Raw genomic sequence first — 18,496 nt, 5'->3', positions numbered from 1 at the left:
TTTTTTTGTTTTGGTAGAGTCCCTGTATTTTCTCCCCGTTATGTTCCTTTTGTCTGGGAATGTTGTAATTCCTTGCAAAGTGGGGTCATGCTTGTTCTGACATCTTCCCTGTAAAATGTAGGATACGCAGCTTCAATTAATGAAGGCAATCTGTCCTTTTCAAAAATATGCTATTAAGCAAAGTCATGGGAAGGGCATAGGAGAGCATCAGAACAATTTTTTTCTTACAGTGCACTGTTACATAGTGTAAGGTGGTGATCAAAACATCTGTTGTGTACAGTACAAGAGCAGAAAGCAGAGCACTATTTTCCATTCATCTTACAAACTTTCTGTGTGCCATTGCTTGAAGATAGACCTTGATGATTACTTTGGGGGCATTTGGAGATGAATGAAAGCAGAATGGGGAAATGAGCTGTGATGGCCAACTCAGCCAGTCAAGGTCACCTGGAAACTAGGATCTACTGAAACAATTTGGTCCAGTTGACTGGCTGATGTCATTCTTTTCTTGGGGGATTGGTTAACCCTCCAGCAATCCTCAGTGTTTCTGCAAGAGAAAGTGCAGGGGAAATCCATCGTGATCTCTTATTGAGGGATCGTGCAGCCTCATTTGTAAAGCTCTGACTTTTGGGGTTTACTCCCAAGTAAATCTTTGTTTTACTGTTCAGCGCTCCAATGCGGTTTAGCTTTGGGGGGAATTTTTTTAGAGAGGTAGTAAATCAAACTTTTACAAGGGTTTACCTAAATGTGATGAGGCTTGTTCCAGGTAAGAATTGATTTTTCCAGGCCCAGCAACTGAGATCTTACTTTACATATTTAAATCTGGACTCAGGTTTTGTTTCAGAAAGTTTTCAGGTACAGTTCCAGTGTGTCTCTACAGTATCCCACCATTGATAAAGTCATGTTTAAAAAAAAAATTGTAGGACTCACGTAAAACTTGTTTATTGCCAATAATCCTGTGATTTCTCCTTCGAGGTGTATGGTTCTTAGGATGCTAACTGCTCTTGTAACTGTGTTTGTCAATATCCTGCACTTTCTCTCCCCTAAGTGCAAAGAGGAAGTAGACAATAAAGTTCGAATGGGAGAAGCTATGTATCATTACTTCCTTTGAGGATCCAAAAGGTGCTACGTGGCCTCAGATTTTTAGCAAGGACATTTACTCTTTGTCATTCTGCCCTCATGCTGGGGAGAATGCACCCTGCCAAACCAAAAGCACTGCAAAGCCGCCTCATGTCCCTCCTCCATGTTTCTCCTTGCCACGTGGCGCATCCAAAAATAAGCAGCAATTTATTTGCAGTAGCCATGGTTCATCTTACTGTCAGTGTGTGCTTCACTGTGCCTTTCTTCAACTACTTTGTGTTTGTCGGAGGCTTGCTGGGACTGAAGCTGGTCTCATGTTCTGCATTTGCATGTTGCATTGGGACGCATGTCCTCATGTCCTGTTTTAAGGGTAGACTCGCACAAGGGTGGCCAGCCGGAGCTCCCCGAGAAGCCTGCAGCCAGGAGGAGCATGAGGCTGTGGCCTGGCTCAGAGGCTGCTCCATTCTCTAATGAAGTACTGGGACCTCTGCATAATTACTGCTTGCTCCCATCCCTGCCCCACTCCAGAGCTGAAGCAGTCTCAGAGCTACCTCTGAGCTCTTTTGGGGGTTAGGAGTTTTAGTTCTTGGTCACATGAAGGCCATGGTGGGTGGCTCATAAGATCAGTCTTGAACTGCAGCCATACCAGCAATAAATAGTACATGAGTAGTTGAATTAAATGGACCTGTGACACGTCTGAGGGTAAACCTGAGCTGCTATGCAGAACCAGGGCCTTAGAGCTGAGTTCAGCAGAGAGCAGTTAAATTCGCTGAGCTTACAAACTAAAAAGTTTAAACCTGGTTCGTTGGTTGGCAGACCATCTGGAATCGAGTTGCCCATATCCAAGCTCATGGTAACAGACTGTCTTGATGCTGCCTGAAGCATGGAGGCTTCTAAGCTCAGTAGTTTGGTGTGACCTTGAAATTACGCCAGTTTCTGCTTGTGTCCCTGTTCAGAACTGCCTTGTGCAGAACACTAAAACACCTGTATCTTAAAGATCAAGAAATCACAAGTTTCTCTGCTAGGGTGTTTTGAAGGAGCTTAATTATGGGTGAAGTTAGACCCTTTGCTTTCCTGCTTTTGTGATATTTAAATCTAGTCTCTTATTTCATCAGAGAAATTTCTAACCGATAGGCTAAAAATAGGTTTGAGTAACAAAACTCCCTTGGACAAGCGAAATCCCTCTCAATAAATGGGAGCTACTGTGCAGCTCAAGATCATGGTACTGGAGGGAAGAGGCCAAGATGAGCCTGATTCTTACTTGGGGCCAATGGGAAGAATACAGGAGTTTGTTCCTGCAAGTTCCTGGGAGAAGAAACTGAGCCTGTACGGGATGGGTTGTAAGTGCTTGAGATCTAGATCTCAAACTCATTTGTCTGGTTTAAGCAAAGATCTAGTTAAAACAATTATCATTGTTTCAGTGTAGCAAGGGACTTTTTATGTCTTCATCCTTTAACTTCTTTACCTCATCCTTTAATGCTGATTGTTGTGCTCGAACAGTAGACTACGTTTACTCCAGCCATGACAGTTCTTTGTGGCCTTCACTGTTCTTCACAGAAAAAATATGTTCTTAAAGAGCTGCTAGTGTTTTGGTGTTGTATTTTTTTAACAGATCATAGTGAGGTTAAATTCCCTTAGAAGCCAAAACATAAATTTTAAAATCATAGAATGGTTCAGGCTGGAAGGAACCTTGAAGATCGAGTTCCAACCTCCCTGCCATAGGCAGGGACACCTCCCACTAGACCAGGTTGCTCAAAGCCCCATCCAGCCTGGCCTTAAACACCTTCAGGGTGTATTTCATCTAAAGAGGTCACCTAAACTGCTTAATCTAGTTTTAACTCTCACTGAAATGATGTAGAGCAGAAATCCTCAACTTCTGATGAGGCCTTGGACATCCAAACTGGACTGAATGGGGAAACTGGATGATATGTGGAGGTGCAAAACTATATGTTACCTGTAAGTGGGCGAACTTGGTTTGGAAGCAGTTTATCCGTGTTAGTTCCAGTAGTGATTTTCTAGTTAGTGATTTTGATATCGACGCTTGGTTGCTGGGACTTAAATATCTCTGTCTCACTACACCGTACTTTTTACAGAAGCAGTGGGTATTCTGAAACTTTAAAAAGCTTAAAAAAAACCTTCCGGTTTGTAGACCCTTCTGTCATTTTTACTTATCTGTGTAAATGAAATTTCATGTTACTCTTCATTTGGTGCTTTGAATATCAGACTTTCAGTCACTGAAGCTGCAGTCCACAGAGCAAAACTATGGAAAGCAGCTGGATGCAGAATGGTAGCAGTGGCAGGATCTTGCGTGAACTACCTCAGTGTCTTGAAAATATGTATGGAGGTTGTGTGAATGCTGTTGGAAGGTGCTTCCAGAGAGCCCAGCAGAAATCAGAATCACTCTGTATTTTGTGCACGTTGCACAAAATAGAGCACAACCCTTGCTATGAGAGTTTACTGTCTTAAATATATGAGTTGCCAGACAAGTGGTGGTATTGCAGAAACACTGTGATTATCCTAGTTTTACAGTACTGACTGTGCGGGATGTTCTTTGGCAGAGCCAAATCTGAAGTGACTGGTTTTGAGTCCCTCTCAGTGCTATAATCTCCAGCTCTCCTTGATCCTTCCTCTCTTTACCGTGAGAACAAACTAGCTAGCCTAAAAGCCAGTGGATTCTACTGGGAGCTGTGGGCAGAGTTTGGAGTAGGAGTCATCAGGAGGATCAGGAGTCATCTGTCTGGGTTTCCTGGTGGAGCCAGAAGGTCCATTCAATGTCAAGAAAAGGTCCAATTGTCTGGATACTGACTGGTATTTGTTATGTGCAGGCAGATCTTCTGCAGCGATTTGTGAATTCAAACAGTTTTACTTGTGTGCATGGACAACAGTACATAAATCTGCCTCAAGGCTACTGTGCTAGTGGCTGAAAGTTTCAACTTGTGCAGAAGGGAATTAAAGCTTAAAATCTGTTGAGAAACAACTACGTATGGTAAATTGTGCAAGCTAGCGTGTTGCTACCTTGAACAGGTTTGAGGCTGAGAGAATGCTATGGAGATAATGTTTGTAGTTTTCTTATGGAAAAGATATCCAGTGAAATGACCTAAATGGGAAAAGAAGAAAGATGAATTTTACATGACACTGGAGATGCTCCACAGCTGAAAAACAACGATGTCTGCTTCTCTTAATTTAATGCTGAGGGAATGCAGTTTTCTGTGATTCCCAGCGTTGTCTCTAAAATATAAGGGTATCCATTTTCTTCAGGTTATTGTTCCAGTGTCACACAGCAAGCAGTACTTTATCACCTTAATTTACAATGTGAGGTTAATGACCCTGTGATAGTATAGGATATTCCTCTTCTGTAATTTGTGATCCTGTGATGGTTATCTTGTTGTTTTTTTTTTTTTTTCTTGGACTTTTTTATTTTTTGTGAACTTCTGAAATTCCAGAATCCTCCACAAAAAGCAGTCATTTTCCCCTCCACCCTGCTGTGTAACAGTCCTCAAAGGAGGATAAGAGATTGTACTGGTTGTAGTGATGGCAGAGATGACGAGCACCTCCAGTTCAATACTTGTACAATTTGTACCTCTGAGGTAGAAGGAACTGGTGCACAGCATCTTTAGAAATAGTCATTTACAATTGAGATAATCACAGTCGAAATAGCTAGTCTTTACTGATTTTCCTTGGATGATCTTAACAAGTGCTTTTTCAGTGTTGGGATGGGGCTTGGCATAGACCTATCTGCTTTCTTTGCAGCTCAGTGTAAGGTGTGAATTTTAGAGAGAAGAGGAGGGCAGAGGCAGTACATTTTGCCACTCTGTCCTGTATGGTCAATGAAGAACCACAATTCAGCAGTTTTCTGTCATGTCCAAGCTATACCTTCTGAGTGGAAGTCCAAAGGACATAGTCTGAGTTGGTGGGGAGGTGTGACTGCCATTATAGGGCCTATTTTTCAGGTCCTTTAAAGGACCTTTCAAAATAACTTTTTAGATAAAGAAAGCAAGAAGGGGTGTGATTACAACGAGGGGCAAAGCATGCTTCATCTGTTCTTCTGCAGGCTCCTTAGAGTTGAGAACGTGTCTGGGCAAATGCTGGTACAGTGCGAGGCTTAGGCTCTGATCATCTTTTCTCACCAGCCAGCTGATCTGGCTGGCCGTAGGGTGCAGAGCGCACCATCCTTTCTGGGATGGTGGGAGATGGCATAGGGGTTCCTGCTCCATGTGTGCCAGGAGTTGCAGCATTTCTATGGTGTGTTTATCAGAGATCACACTGGAGTTATGGTTCTCTGAGCACAGGCATAACTTGGATGGTGACAAGCTGTGCGCGTAGGGGTGAAAGAATAACAACAAGGATGGCTACAGGAGGAGAAAAAAAGGTCTATTCTCTCATATCACTTACAAAATAATTGCCTGGTTCTCAACATGACTTGCTTTCAAATCCAAACTTAAAACCTAGGTTTGTCTTTTTTTATTGCTATTTCTGCCGCCTCCATGATTTGTAGGAGGCACTTAAAAAAAGCTCACATTAGTGTTCTCGTATTACTTTTTTGCCCCCTGTTGTGACAGTTCCTCAAAATAATGACTCGTCTGTGACGTTCAGAGTGACTTCTCTGAGGTTTGCACAAAAATGTTTTATCGTTGTGGAAGGTGAGTACAGTGTCTGGAATAATATAATCAGGGAAGTTCTCTCTAGTTCAGAAACTGAATTAAATTTTACCTAGCCTTAGGCTGTCTTTTTTGAGATCCATCCTTTAGGGCTTGATTACCAATTAAATAATTCCCTTGCTCCTGCTATCTGAACCGGGAGTGCAATCTGTGCCAGGTATTGCCATCTCTTCTGCGCAAAAACTGGTGTGGGGAAAAATCGTTGGTCAGATTGGCAGGTGCTGTGAGGAGAAAAAAAGCTGAACCCAAGCCTCTGTGCTGCCTTTTGAAGTGAAGCACAATAGAAATTGGGCAGTGTCGTAAGGCATGCATTGTCTCTCTAGGCTTCAGTTTGCTTGTTTTATTTTTGAGGGCTTTAAATCAGCCCTGAGGAAATGTTGCCCTTTGCCTCTGGATGACCCTGTAAAGCTGAATCTTGGCTGCACGCCTGGGACTGGAGCAAAGCTAAAGGTGCTTGATGCTACTACACACTACAACTGCAGGCTTTGGTGATTCTGTAAGAATGCCAGATTGGTAGTTTACCAGGCATGGTCTCTTAATCAGCACTTAACTGATTTACTGTGAGATACTGAGGGCTGTTTCTTGGGCTGCTTTTTGTCTAGCCTGCATTGTTGGGTTAGGGTCAGCTTGCAAAGAGTCCTATTTCTGTCTTCCTCCAGTGCCACTGTGGTAGCAACGAAGATGAGGGAGTCCTGTTGCTTTGGAGTGGCTTTGCAGAACTTTGAATCTCAGAAGTGTATAAAACCAGCTTGTATTTTCACTTTTGGGCTGCTCCTCCTTTCCATGGGTGCAAATTGCTACCTTATGCCTTAAAGGAAATAAGGATAGCAATGAAGCTAATCTAAGTGCTTTATGTATGTGAGAAAGTAATTTTGTAGTGTATGCAAGTTGTAGTTTTAAGAAAAAGGAAAGCTTAGTATTTGTAACCACTGACGTTTAAATTGGTGGCAGCCTAATTTTTATAATCTGCTTTGAATACATGGTGAACTTGTAGAAATGGATTTGACCCAACTTTATTAACCTCAGAGTAGTTACCAGGAGACACCCTGGCCTACTTATTTTCTTTTTGACCATTGTATCTCAATTTTTAACTTGTCTGTGTTGTTTGTAAAGGAGAAATATATTCAATTTGTCTTATTTTGTGGAAAAAGGAAGTTTTTGCTTTCAGGAACTCAGTAGCCTCTATCTCAGGAAACAGATCTGTGGAAATCCTGGTTTCATTTTACATAGGACAATTGGTTTCTTTCCCTTTACAAACAGTGACTCTTAGGCCACCATAGGTAGAGACTGGTTTAGTCAAAGGAGATGAGCAGTTGAGCCAGGAACTTTGACAAGGAGCTGCCAACCTCAAGTGCATTTTCCAGATCTGCTTGAGAAGCAAAAAAGATCTGGCACCCAAAAGAGAGGAAACAAAACCCCTAGTGAGAATTCAGCATGAAATTAAATAAAACCAGGCCCAGGTCAATACCATATGCAAAGAGGGGAGGCTTCATGTAAAAGTCAAGTGCCTTTGTGTTGGTGCAAAACAGGAGAGATGTTGGCCTGCAAGCTGCTGATGATCAGAAAGCTGCCTTCACTCCTGAAGAGCGTCTGCCTTTTCCACATGCTTTGTACTCAATTCATAAAAAAGCTGGTAGATGGGATACATAACTTTTCTGGCTTCTCTGTATCCCTATGACTTCATCAGTAGACAGAGGGAAGACAGCAGGGCACGTTTGCTCTGGCTTAGTATGGTGTTAACCATTGCTATCTGAATGGTAGTAACTTGGAGGGGAGACCAAGGGCTGTGACGTGTAATGTGTTTTGCAAGAGCCGTTTAATCTCAAGAACATAAAAAGGACATGGACCTGCTGGAGCGCATCCAGAGGAGGGCCACAAGGATGATCCGAGGGCTGGAGCACCTCTTCTATGAGGAGAGGCTGAAAGAGTTGGGGCTGTTCAGCCTGGAGAAGAGAAGGCTCCGGGGAGATCTTATTGCGGCCTTCCAGTACCTAAAGGGGGCCTACAGGAGAGCTGGGGAAGGACTTTTTACTAGGGCATGTAGCGATAGGACGAGGGGGAATGGCTTTAAACTGGAAGAGGGCAGGTTTAGATTAAACATTAGGAAGAAGTTTTTCACTTTGAGGGTGGTAAGGCACTGGGACAGGTTGCCCAAAGAGGTTGTTGAGGCCCCATCCCTGGAGGTGTCTAAGGCCAGGCTGGACATGGCCTTGGGCAACCTGGGCTAGTGGGAAGTGTCCCTGTCTATGGCAGGGGGGTTGGAACTCAATGATCTTCAAGATCCCTTCCAACCAAAACCATTCTATGATTCTAAGAAGAAGTAACCATTAAGATTTTATCAAAAAAATAATCTATTTCCCCAATCAAAAGTGAATGATTGGTAACTGTCAAGGAACTTTTAGGTAACTTCCCAAGGACAGTCTGGCTTACTGGGTTTCGCCAAGACAAAATTAGGAGATTTCTGTATCTGAGCTGGAGTCTACCAATAGTAAGTCATTTTTCAGAGTATTTTAATTAGCTGTAATTCATAATAACTTTATAACATACAAGGATCTGTCATGGCTTCAGTTAGCCAGTTGTGAAATTGAGTTGATTCTCACGGGGAATACCAGGAGCTAGAATCCACTCTGTTTAGTGGAACAGCAGGGGTGAGATGTGAAGTGATAACTGTGTGATGGTGTAATTAAAGCTATACATCAGTGGTGGTTGACTACTAAGTGATCAGAAGAGATTTTGGAGTAAGCAAAAACAAAACCATTTTTCATCATTGTTGGCTTTATAGCACTTATGAGTAAATGACCTTTTCAAAAGAAGATGAGTAAAAGTCTTGAAAACACTTTGTGGTTTCTTTGATTCCAAATATAAAAATACTTAGAGGATAACAAGAATTTCTCTGACTTACGTGACCAGATGACTTTTTTTTTCAAGGAGACTTGTTTTTTTGTCACACTTTATCACGTTATCTTTTGAATATATGTTGAGTTTTGACAAGCTTTCTGTTACTGTCTTCAGAAGTCAGAGCTCTCATAATTCAGGGGGTAGAAATATTCCAGAAGATATGAAAGATGGCCTTAAAGCAAAGGCAGTGGATTGATGCTTAAGTGACAAGGGATCTATTTCTGAGTGCTTGCAGGATGTCAGATTAACATGGTGTGCAAAGGGGACACTCCACCATTTACAAAGTAAGTATAATTCATATTTCCATTTTCTGTCTTTTAAGCATTTTTGAGCAGTTATTTTCTCTTCACCTGTGTTTTTGTAACTGCTGCTACAAATGGGGTCCTGATCCTATCTATTGCTTCTGGTACTGCTACAGGTCCAGAATTGAATTAAGGAGCCCAAGACTTTCACAGTCTGATTAAATCTGGTGGGAAGCTTTTCCACTTTTCTCCAGAACCTTTTCATTCTTAAACCTAGTTCGTATATGGACACATATTTTTTTAAATACAACTACTGGTGGGGAAAAGGCAAAAGCTGCATAATGAGGAAGTTTGGATACTTTTTGCCAAAAGGACTCTTTTTGATCTCTGTATGCCAAATGAATCTCTTAGAATTTCACTGCTTATAGCTATTAATAATAAATTAGTGAATAATTAAAACTGTTACAAGGAAAAAAACAGGGAATTTTAGCCTTTGGAAAATGTAGTGCTCCTTTTACTTTCTGCTAGAGCAGAAGATGTACGAATGTGAAGGGTCTGATTCCCTACTTCATTGCATCACTGCTAACCGAATGAAATGTATGAATGTTTTGGAAACCTTTTCTGAGACAGTGAAACCACTTCTTTTCTCTGAAGGAGCTATTTTAGTTTGGGAGAAGGCACTTGAGGTTATACAGTGTCTTTTCTTTGCCATACATGACATTCCACTAAGGTTTGCTTGAATGATAAATTGTTAAAATTGTTTCTTCCCATATTTTGCGTACCCATTGCCCCTTGCTACAAACATTTTGGCAAGTAAATGGCTTTGCATTTAGTCATGCTCTAAGTTATTCACATGTACAGATGTTTGCAGGACCCAGACTAATATTTATTCCCAGGCTGAGTGTCTCAGTGGGATGCAGTCTTTTGCAATAGACTTGTCAATATGTGAGAATCCAAAAAATCCCAAGAGTGTAAGGGAGGAAAATTACTTTAAAATAACCATCACCTGTATCTGTATCTCTCAAGAGCATCTTCTTGGCTGTGTGTTCTTCCAACGTGGGTGTTAGCCTGTCACTCCTGAAGAAAAAGTTCTCGGCTGGGCTTGTCGCAGTTTTTGTTAATCTTATACAGCGTGTTTTCAATTGAAGGTAACGGTTGATGGTTAGATGAGAAATGCTATGCTGTCCTTTCTGCTGTTTGCACAACAGGAGTTGGTTAGGGAAAGGGCGTTTCTATTAATGACAAACATCTTAAGGCTTTCTGCCTGCCCCATTCAGTCTCCTCTGGATGTGCTCGCATTCTTCATCTGCCTGGCTTTCTGGTGCATCTATGCTGTGAGCTGGAAGGGGGGTGGCCAAGGCAGCTCCATGTGAGCTGATGTGTCGTTCTGCATTGTGCCACGCAGTGTGTGAGCCAATGCACAAATCTCTTCCTCTGCAAGCTTCTCCACTTGCGTGCTGGTCTCTTTTATCTCTAATTCTTTATTGCCCATCCCGAGTGCTTAAATACATGAGTCAAGAACCAGAAGCCAAGAATTTGTCTTAGGAAAATAGGCAGTTTGTGGGAAGGAAAACCTCTTTTAAATTTTTCTTGTGACTTATATGATTTAGAGTTGAACTTTTCTAAATTCTCTGAAAAATTAAAGCTTGAAACAGACAGTATAGAAAGGAAAGATTTTTACTTGTTCATACAGCTCCAGGGTTGTTGTTTTTAAGAATACCAAGTATTGTAAAAGCTGCAATTAAATCTTAGTTACTAACTCTGCTATTCATCCCTTCACCCCAAAACCCCTTGAACACTCCATAATAGATAACGGCACTTTGGCCAAGTATTTACAATATTTTTGCTTACAACTCAGATCTTTTCCTTTATTGCCTCTGAATAAGGCCTAAAGAACATATTTCCACTAGACTGAAAAACACCAATTTGGCTGGAGAAACTGCCAGATGTAATGTATCAATCAAGGCAGGGTGAAATGCTCAGCAGTGTTCTGTTGTGGAAAAATGCATCCTTTCAATTCATTTAATAAACAGTGCCGTATCTTTTAAGTTACCATAAATACAATCTCAGTTTAATAAGCTATTCTCATGGTATGCACTGCTTTGTAATTTTAAAAAAAAATCTGTAGAGAGACATCACGTATAAGTTATGCTGACATATAAGGATACATATATACATGCAGACATATATGTGTGTACACATATTTTTTTATTTATATATAAAAATAAATCAAGGGTCATGCAACTTGGTAATATAAATATTTGTTCAATTTGCAAAATGAATTACTGCTGGATTCTGTTTCCTTAAAAAGGCTGAAATGCAGAATGAATCTTCCAGCAGAGATTTCCCCAAATCCCCACAAGTAACAATCTCTAAGAGGTGATATTGTATTCTTAAATGCCAGCTTGATTACAAACGCTTGTATAATTGCTTTGACTAGCTTTGATAGTTTTATTCATATAGTTAAGAATATGCCATAATTTTCTGAATTAAAATCACTACATCTTTGGTTTTGGTAAGGTAATTTCTACCTCTGCTATAATTGAATATAAACGGTGTCAGTACATTTCTAAGTGTCTTCTAATCAAGTGAACAGTAATGAAGGACAGTGAAAGAGGCAGGGGAAATTTCAGTTTATATTTTGCTGCTTGTATTCAGAATCAGCAGCTCTGGGAAGCCTATTTCATGAGAGGTTATTTTCCCATACATGTCTATTGTCATGTACAAGGCCTATTTCTACCTGAGTTAGAGTCAAGAACAAATTTACTTGACTTGAATGAACACAAGTCTTTGGATTCTAGTTTGCAAATGAGCATCTTGAGTATGTGACTTAAAATTAACTTTCCAAGCACCTTTTAGGGAAGCAAATGCTCAGACTGGTAAAAGTCCATTGTTAAAAAATAAGTGTCATGCCTTCCGAAGTACAGAATTCTGTTAAAAATCTCTTGTAAATTAAAAAAATACCCTCTTTCCCTTTTTAAAAAAGGTGACAGAAAGGGAAAATCAGTGTGGCAACAGTGTATGGAAAAATCAGTCTGTCTTTGTTTGCACAGATCCTGTTTCCAGGGTAGTCCTCTGCTGATTGCGTGCTTGATGATGATTTTGCATGATTTCTGTATGATCTTATTACAAAATGCAGTATTCCAGGCAGCTGATCTGACATATGTTTAATCAATGTTTATTAGTTTATTTTGGAAAGGACACAAACAAGTTTATCATGAGAATTACCTGGAGAGAAATAATTACACTTGTTCATAAGCACAGTTTGCCTGACTGCCTTTTCTTGATTTCCTTAATACATGTTAGATCTTTCTTAGGTTAGGATTCATAGGTCACTTGTGGTTCACTGAGTTCACTTGTTTGGTATTTCACTTCAAAACTGAGAAGCCAAGTATTGGTTCCTGAGAGGGGTTTTGATTTTTGTGCATATAAACATGAAACTCAGATACACCTGACAGAAAACATGCTACTTAACAGTATTTACATCCTGCTGATTATTTTTAATGGATGACTAGGCTTATCAGCCACGATCTAGAATACATATTAGTAGAAATGAGAATGTATGAGGGAAGTTTACAGGTGAATTTGAGGGAGCAAGAAAATCAGCAGTCAGCTGAAAAATGATAGGTTTATACTGAAGGTGGTTTTAGTTTTAGAAACAGCAATGAATTTCTCAGTTACTCCCTTTTTATGCGACTGAAGAAAAGTCACTACTGTGACTTTTGTTTTAACAGCAATCTTCAAGTTAAATCTGATCTCTGGAATTCTGCTAGGGAATTACTTTGGTATCTAAATTAGTGTGTGTAAATTATGCATGCATGAGCACAAGAAATAATTTTGTGTTCATAACAGCCAATTGTGTGCCCAGATGAATGTTTGCATGCACAGTCACCCATTTGGAATGGGGCCCAAACTAAATTAGAATTAATACCATGGGCTAGTTCCAGGATTTAGCTCTCAAGTCTATTTATAATGATGTAATATACATTAAAAATACCCACCTCTGCAGACTGCATTCTGCAGAGGCTGTTTTAGCCGCAAACCTGCGTAGCTGCAACAATCACACGCCATCAGGTAAACATGCACGTCGGAGATAAGGGACTGGTACATCGAGTAGGACTGTCATCGACACAAACTTGGTGCGTGTGTAGTGTGAAGAAACAGGCTAGGCTGCATAAGAGACAGGAGATAGGACTGCCCCGAGCACCTCTTCTTTTTCAAGCTTCACCACTCCATGCTGCTTGAGCAGTGGCTGTACAAATGAGGAGATAAACTATTTCCAGGAGACAGCCACTTCAGTTCAAACCCCCTGAGATGATAGCATGGACTTCAAGAGTAATAATAGCTGCCAGCCGTTGTGGGCTGCAGGGGATGGGATCTTGACGTGCTCCACAACGTTCAACAGACATGCCTGATGTCTTGTGTCAAGTCGAATGGCCAGGCTTGAAGTGCAGTGCTGGAGGGAGAGGGGGCAAAAAGACTGTTTCCTGATTTAAAACCTTGTGGATGTTGCATCACTTTCATACTTAGCATTTTCTGCAGCTTTGCGCCCCACACTGCTAGACAAGGATTTGGATAGGGTTGTTCATTTCCTGCCCCAACCCTCCATGCTCCTCCCCCTCTCTGCACGGTGACTGCCACAGGAGCTCGATAGGCTCATAAGAGAGCCTGGTGTAGTGTGCTTTCCCGTCCTTTGTTCCCACTAAGGTTATCCATCCCCTAACGGATCCACATCAGCTCTGCTCCTAGAGGATTATGTACTGTGTCCTCCTAGGTGGTGAGGCCAGACTGAGACCCACAGAGCACACACTGTGCTGTCCTGTCACAGGCCACAGTCTCTAGAGATGGACATAGTCTTAGTTTTAACAGATCTGGTTAGCCTAACAGGCCAGACTAGCCTACACAAGACAGTGGTGTGATTTCATTTGCTGTTACTGGAAAACAGTTACCAAAAAAATAGAAGAATACACCAAAACAAGGAAATGCTCATGTGTAATGAATTGTATTAAGAAAGAGGGGATTAACTCCTTGTTTTGGTACAAAGAAATGAGAATTGTGAATCTGATTTTTATTTTTTATTAGGCACTACTTAATGTTCTTTAGGGTCAGATGACTGTGAAATCTTGGCATCAGATGGAATACTGATCCTGTCATCTTAACAACTAGCGTAACCCAAAAATGAATATACTGGAAGGTTTTTAATAAGATTATCTGTTTAAATAGGGTGATTGTTCATATATTGTATTCAATTATAAATAAGCTAAACAAAGTGTATGCCTATGGCATCCAGTAAAATTATTCTAATAGTAGTAGTTTGTTTAAACTGTAGACATAGTCAAATCTGTGTGACAAGACAAATGCTAGACGATGGCTTGTTTGTTGTCCACCATTGTTTTATTTTTTTGGTGGGTAGTGGAGGAATCTCATTGTCAAGGTAAAGAACAATACCATAATTGAGTAGGCTATTTAACAGAGTTTTTAAACCTATGTTTTTGAAATTATGCTCATGCAACTGGGGTGGAATGGTTAGAGCCATAGGCTGTTATAAGCAGAGAGAGAAGGTACTGTACCAGTAAAATCAGTCTGCAGAGCCTTTCTAAGCACCAAGTGTAGAGAACGGGGGCATGAGCAGGGAGGAGTTGTACGTCTAAGTGCACACGCCTTTTAGGATCAAACTAGGCAGAGAACCAATGACAGACAATACCAGTATAATGATACAAGGGAGATTTCTTTAGGACAGCAATGACTGGACATTGTAAACACGCTTGCAAAATTACTTTCAACTCTTAATCTTCCTTTATTCTTAAGGGGAACTTTATCTGGAGTGGTGGTTTCACCTGACAGTCTTGTTTAGAAGCTGGTGACAGTTTCTTCTATTTCTTACAGGTGTTACAGAATTCTCTCTGAAGAGATGCAATTTATTTTTTCCTGCTTTCCATGAGTGTTTTAGATTGCTCCAAGACTGTCATTCATGAATAGGCACAAATGAATACTCTTGAAATCCTCAGCTCAACTGCGGTCACTTCAGGGGCCTTGGTGCACTCAGAGAACCTGTAGTCCACAGAGGTTGGATGAACTATAAGTTTATAAGAAAATCTAACTGCCTTCCTTATGGCGCTGCAGATGTTTTATATATAGAAGTCATCTTCAGCAGGTTCAGGGAGAACGCAAGAGGAAATCAATCAGTTCCTCTGCAAAGAAAAAATAAGTTAATGACATTTGCTTGTGGTTTTGGGCTAAGACTGTCTTTTAAAGTCTCAGGGTTACAGAAATGATGAAATATGGTCAAGTAAATAACTGTTCTTTTGGAAAAGATTATTTATCCTCAGAAACTTTGTGACTTAGCCCCTTGTTCTTAGGCCAAAATGGTGCAGAACCATATGGAAGACAGAAAGAAATGTTCTCTTATGAATATATTTATTTAATGTCTACGTGGCTGAGAGAGTTTTAGTTACTTAATTTCAATTCTTAAAAGAAAAAAAAAATCAACCACTGTCACGCTTATGGAAGTAAGACCTGGTTTTGATTTTCTTTTTAATTTAACCTACTGCTCTTTTTTATATGGCAAACTAATGGCAAAGCAAGGTGTAATTAATGGGGCCAATGCTTCACCCAAGAAGTTAATAGCAAATTATACTCAACTTCATTAGTACAGGAATTTCACGCTATTATTACCTAGGTCTTATTAAAAATAAAAGGACAGAATCAATTGCAAGTTTTTCATTCAGGTCCTGTATTGAAGACGGTCTGAGATCCTTCAAGAGAAGATGGAACACTGCTGGTTTGACTCTGTTTGGATGGGCATTATCGAAGTGGCCCGTTTTTAAAAACGTGTTTCATCTTGCTCTTTCCATTTAGAAGGTGGTGCATGGCAAGTAGTGGGAAGTCAGTGGTGAAGGTAGGACATACTGGGCTGTTGTCCCTGTGGGCAGATTTCTATGAAGATAAGCTGTTTGTTTTCCTCTGGTGAATGTGTCCTGCGCTTCACAATGTGTTCTTCTCAAGTCTGTCTACTTGTGAAACAGCACTTGCCTTCTTCAGTGGCCTTTTATTAAAGACTTGTGTTGTATTTTATCTGCCTGATTGATTATTCTATTTATCACTTTTACTAAGTATAAAAATCTCTTTTCCTTAGAGCCAGCTTAAAATCCTGTGAAAGTAGACAGCTGGATAAAAAAATGAGTGAATACTAGTATCCAATAACCATCATGGCTTTACATTTTATCTGTATAGAAAATTTCAGCTTGTCTAGATATTTAGCTTGCTTGTAACTTTGGCGATGGCATTGATTATTTACTTTTTGGGTTCCCAAGAACAGGCCTTCTGAGACTTGGTGCAGATGCTCTCTGAGTGGTTTTATGCAGAGTGAGCTGGAGCCAACCCGTTAGCAGAAGTGATGCTTCTGGTTTGGGAAGATTTATTTTCCCAAGGCGGAAAAAAAGATTTTCCGTCTTTTCCTTTTTATATCTTCCATTAGCAACTTGGTCTGTGAATATTGCTTTGCAGAAGTAAATGGTGCAATTCTAAATATGACTCACTGAGATGCTGTTATGTTAACCTTTGCCTGTGTGCTTATGGGAAAGCAAATAAAAAACTAGTGTATTGCAGCCTGGCTTGCAAAATCATTTTATATAGTGGATCCACCTCTCAAACATCTCTTTACCATAACTTCTGTTTAGTAAAGTATCCAAACCCAGCATTTAATACAGTAATAAATTAATGACTTTGGTATAGATAGTGCCAGTTTGTTGTTTTTATAGCATGTGGTTATATCTGTATTGGAAAGAGGATGAAAGTGGGGCGCAGGGTAATTCCATTGAAATAATAAGGATGCCGAGTCTCATCTGCTACCTGCATAGCAGTTAGGAGGGTTAGTGTCGTGGTAGTGTAGCCTTAAGATTTCCAGTGAATGTTTAGAAACAGGAGTAAAAGGCTCTGGTATTTATAATTTACAGTAGAAGCTTGTTTTTGTTGGGCTTGCTGCTTGCTGGGTTTTTTTCTTCTTTTTTTTTGCTGTAATGTAATCTGCAGTTTGCAGATACTGATCATTACACTGAGCAATTGGGTGAAGATGCTGTTGGTGTTACTAATAGATAGTTGGATGTTTCTGTGTCACAATTCATCAGATAAGTTGAGGAGATTGCCAGCTCCAGAGAGGTCCAGCAGCAATTTGTTATACTTGAAACATACTGCTTTGCAGACACAGGCTTTAGTGGTTTGTGGCAGTCAGAGGGAGTAATGGCATTTAGGCAGTGCTAAATAAAGTCTTCTGTCTTGTACCTTTTCCTGCTGTAGGTCTAATAGCTTTAACATCCTGCTTGAATACAAAATACCATAATAGTTTACTGCATGACTGTCATGTGTACTGTTTGTTCAAGTCTTCTCTGCTCCCTCATCTCTGCTCTAGCAAAAGGGTGCTTCCAGAGAGACCCTGAAATTGCATTTGCAAGTACAGGGTTATACATACAGGATAAGGGATGCAAATGCTGACTCTTCACTTGTGCCTGTTTCTTTAGGAGATGGGTCTGGTTTCCTTTGCTTGATGTTTACAGCTTGTTTAGTGGTAAACTTCATTTGGTAAGCATTAACTCATCTGCAGATGTTAATATTCCACTGATCCTTTAGGACGGCAATTCCGATCCAAGTTCATTTCACAAGTGGTTGATGGACTGTGCTAAACTGTTTTTCTACTTAAGTTGGTGTACTGCCAAGTGTCCACATCACTACGAAAATCACGATTGTCAGGGAGAGACTGAAGACTTGAAGCCAGTGCCTTCCACCAGCTGTTAATTATAGTATATTGGAGCCAGTAGACTGATGAGAAATCACTCCATCTGAAGATGTGGTGGTGTACACAGTTCCACCTCATCAAGCAAAATGTTTTCTACTCAGGCCAGCGCTGAGTCCTGCTGGCAGAGCTCTAGGAAGAGTTTGGCAGCTGCTGTTCCTGCAACTGTCCCACTATTTGCAGAAATCTTTTGTGCCTAGTGCCTGAACTGCTGAATCCTGTCATCAGCATGAAATTTACTCCGTAAGTAAAAGAAAAAAGTGGAACAACTAATCAAAAATATCCATGGAGTACTTCTCCTGGAAAATGTTATTGCTAACCAAAATATTAGGTAGAAATGTACATACACCTCATTTCACCACATATGAGAAGGGGATAACTAGTATTGATGATGCAGAAACATCAACCCGAACTGAGACCTTTCCTACTGGTGTAATAATACCTACTTGCTTTAATTTTCATTGCCTGCTGTTAGTAGCCATACTGTTATATATACAGCCAAGGATGTTGGTGAATAGCCTGCCAAAACCCAGAGGAGGAAAGAGAGGTGCTGAGAAGCCTAGTGTCCCAGAGGCTCGTCACAGCAAGAACTTTGTGCTCTTTCAGAACTTGATTCCTCTGTTGAGGATAGGAAACGATGCTGGAAATAAATTGGTTGGTTAAGATGGGCTTTGTAGGAGAAACTTTCTGGAGCTCTCCAGCTTGTTGTCCAGTGTTTCATTCCCTGGGGCCTCAGTTATTGCAATATCCTTTGTAGGAATGGACATGCCTCACTTTGTGTCTGTCCACAGTACTGCTGGAAGAATCCTCTACCTACAGAGCATGGTCCTCTG

Source organism: Vanellus vanellus (genome assembly GCF_965231255.1).
Source record: "Vanellus vanellus genome assembly, chromosome: 2".
Classification (NCBI taxonomy): domain Eukaryota; kingdom Metazoa; phylum Chordata; class Aves; order Charadriiformes; family Charadriidae; genus Vanellus; species Vanellus vanellus.
Note: the sequence above shows the minus strand (reverse complement) of the source record.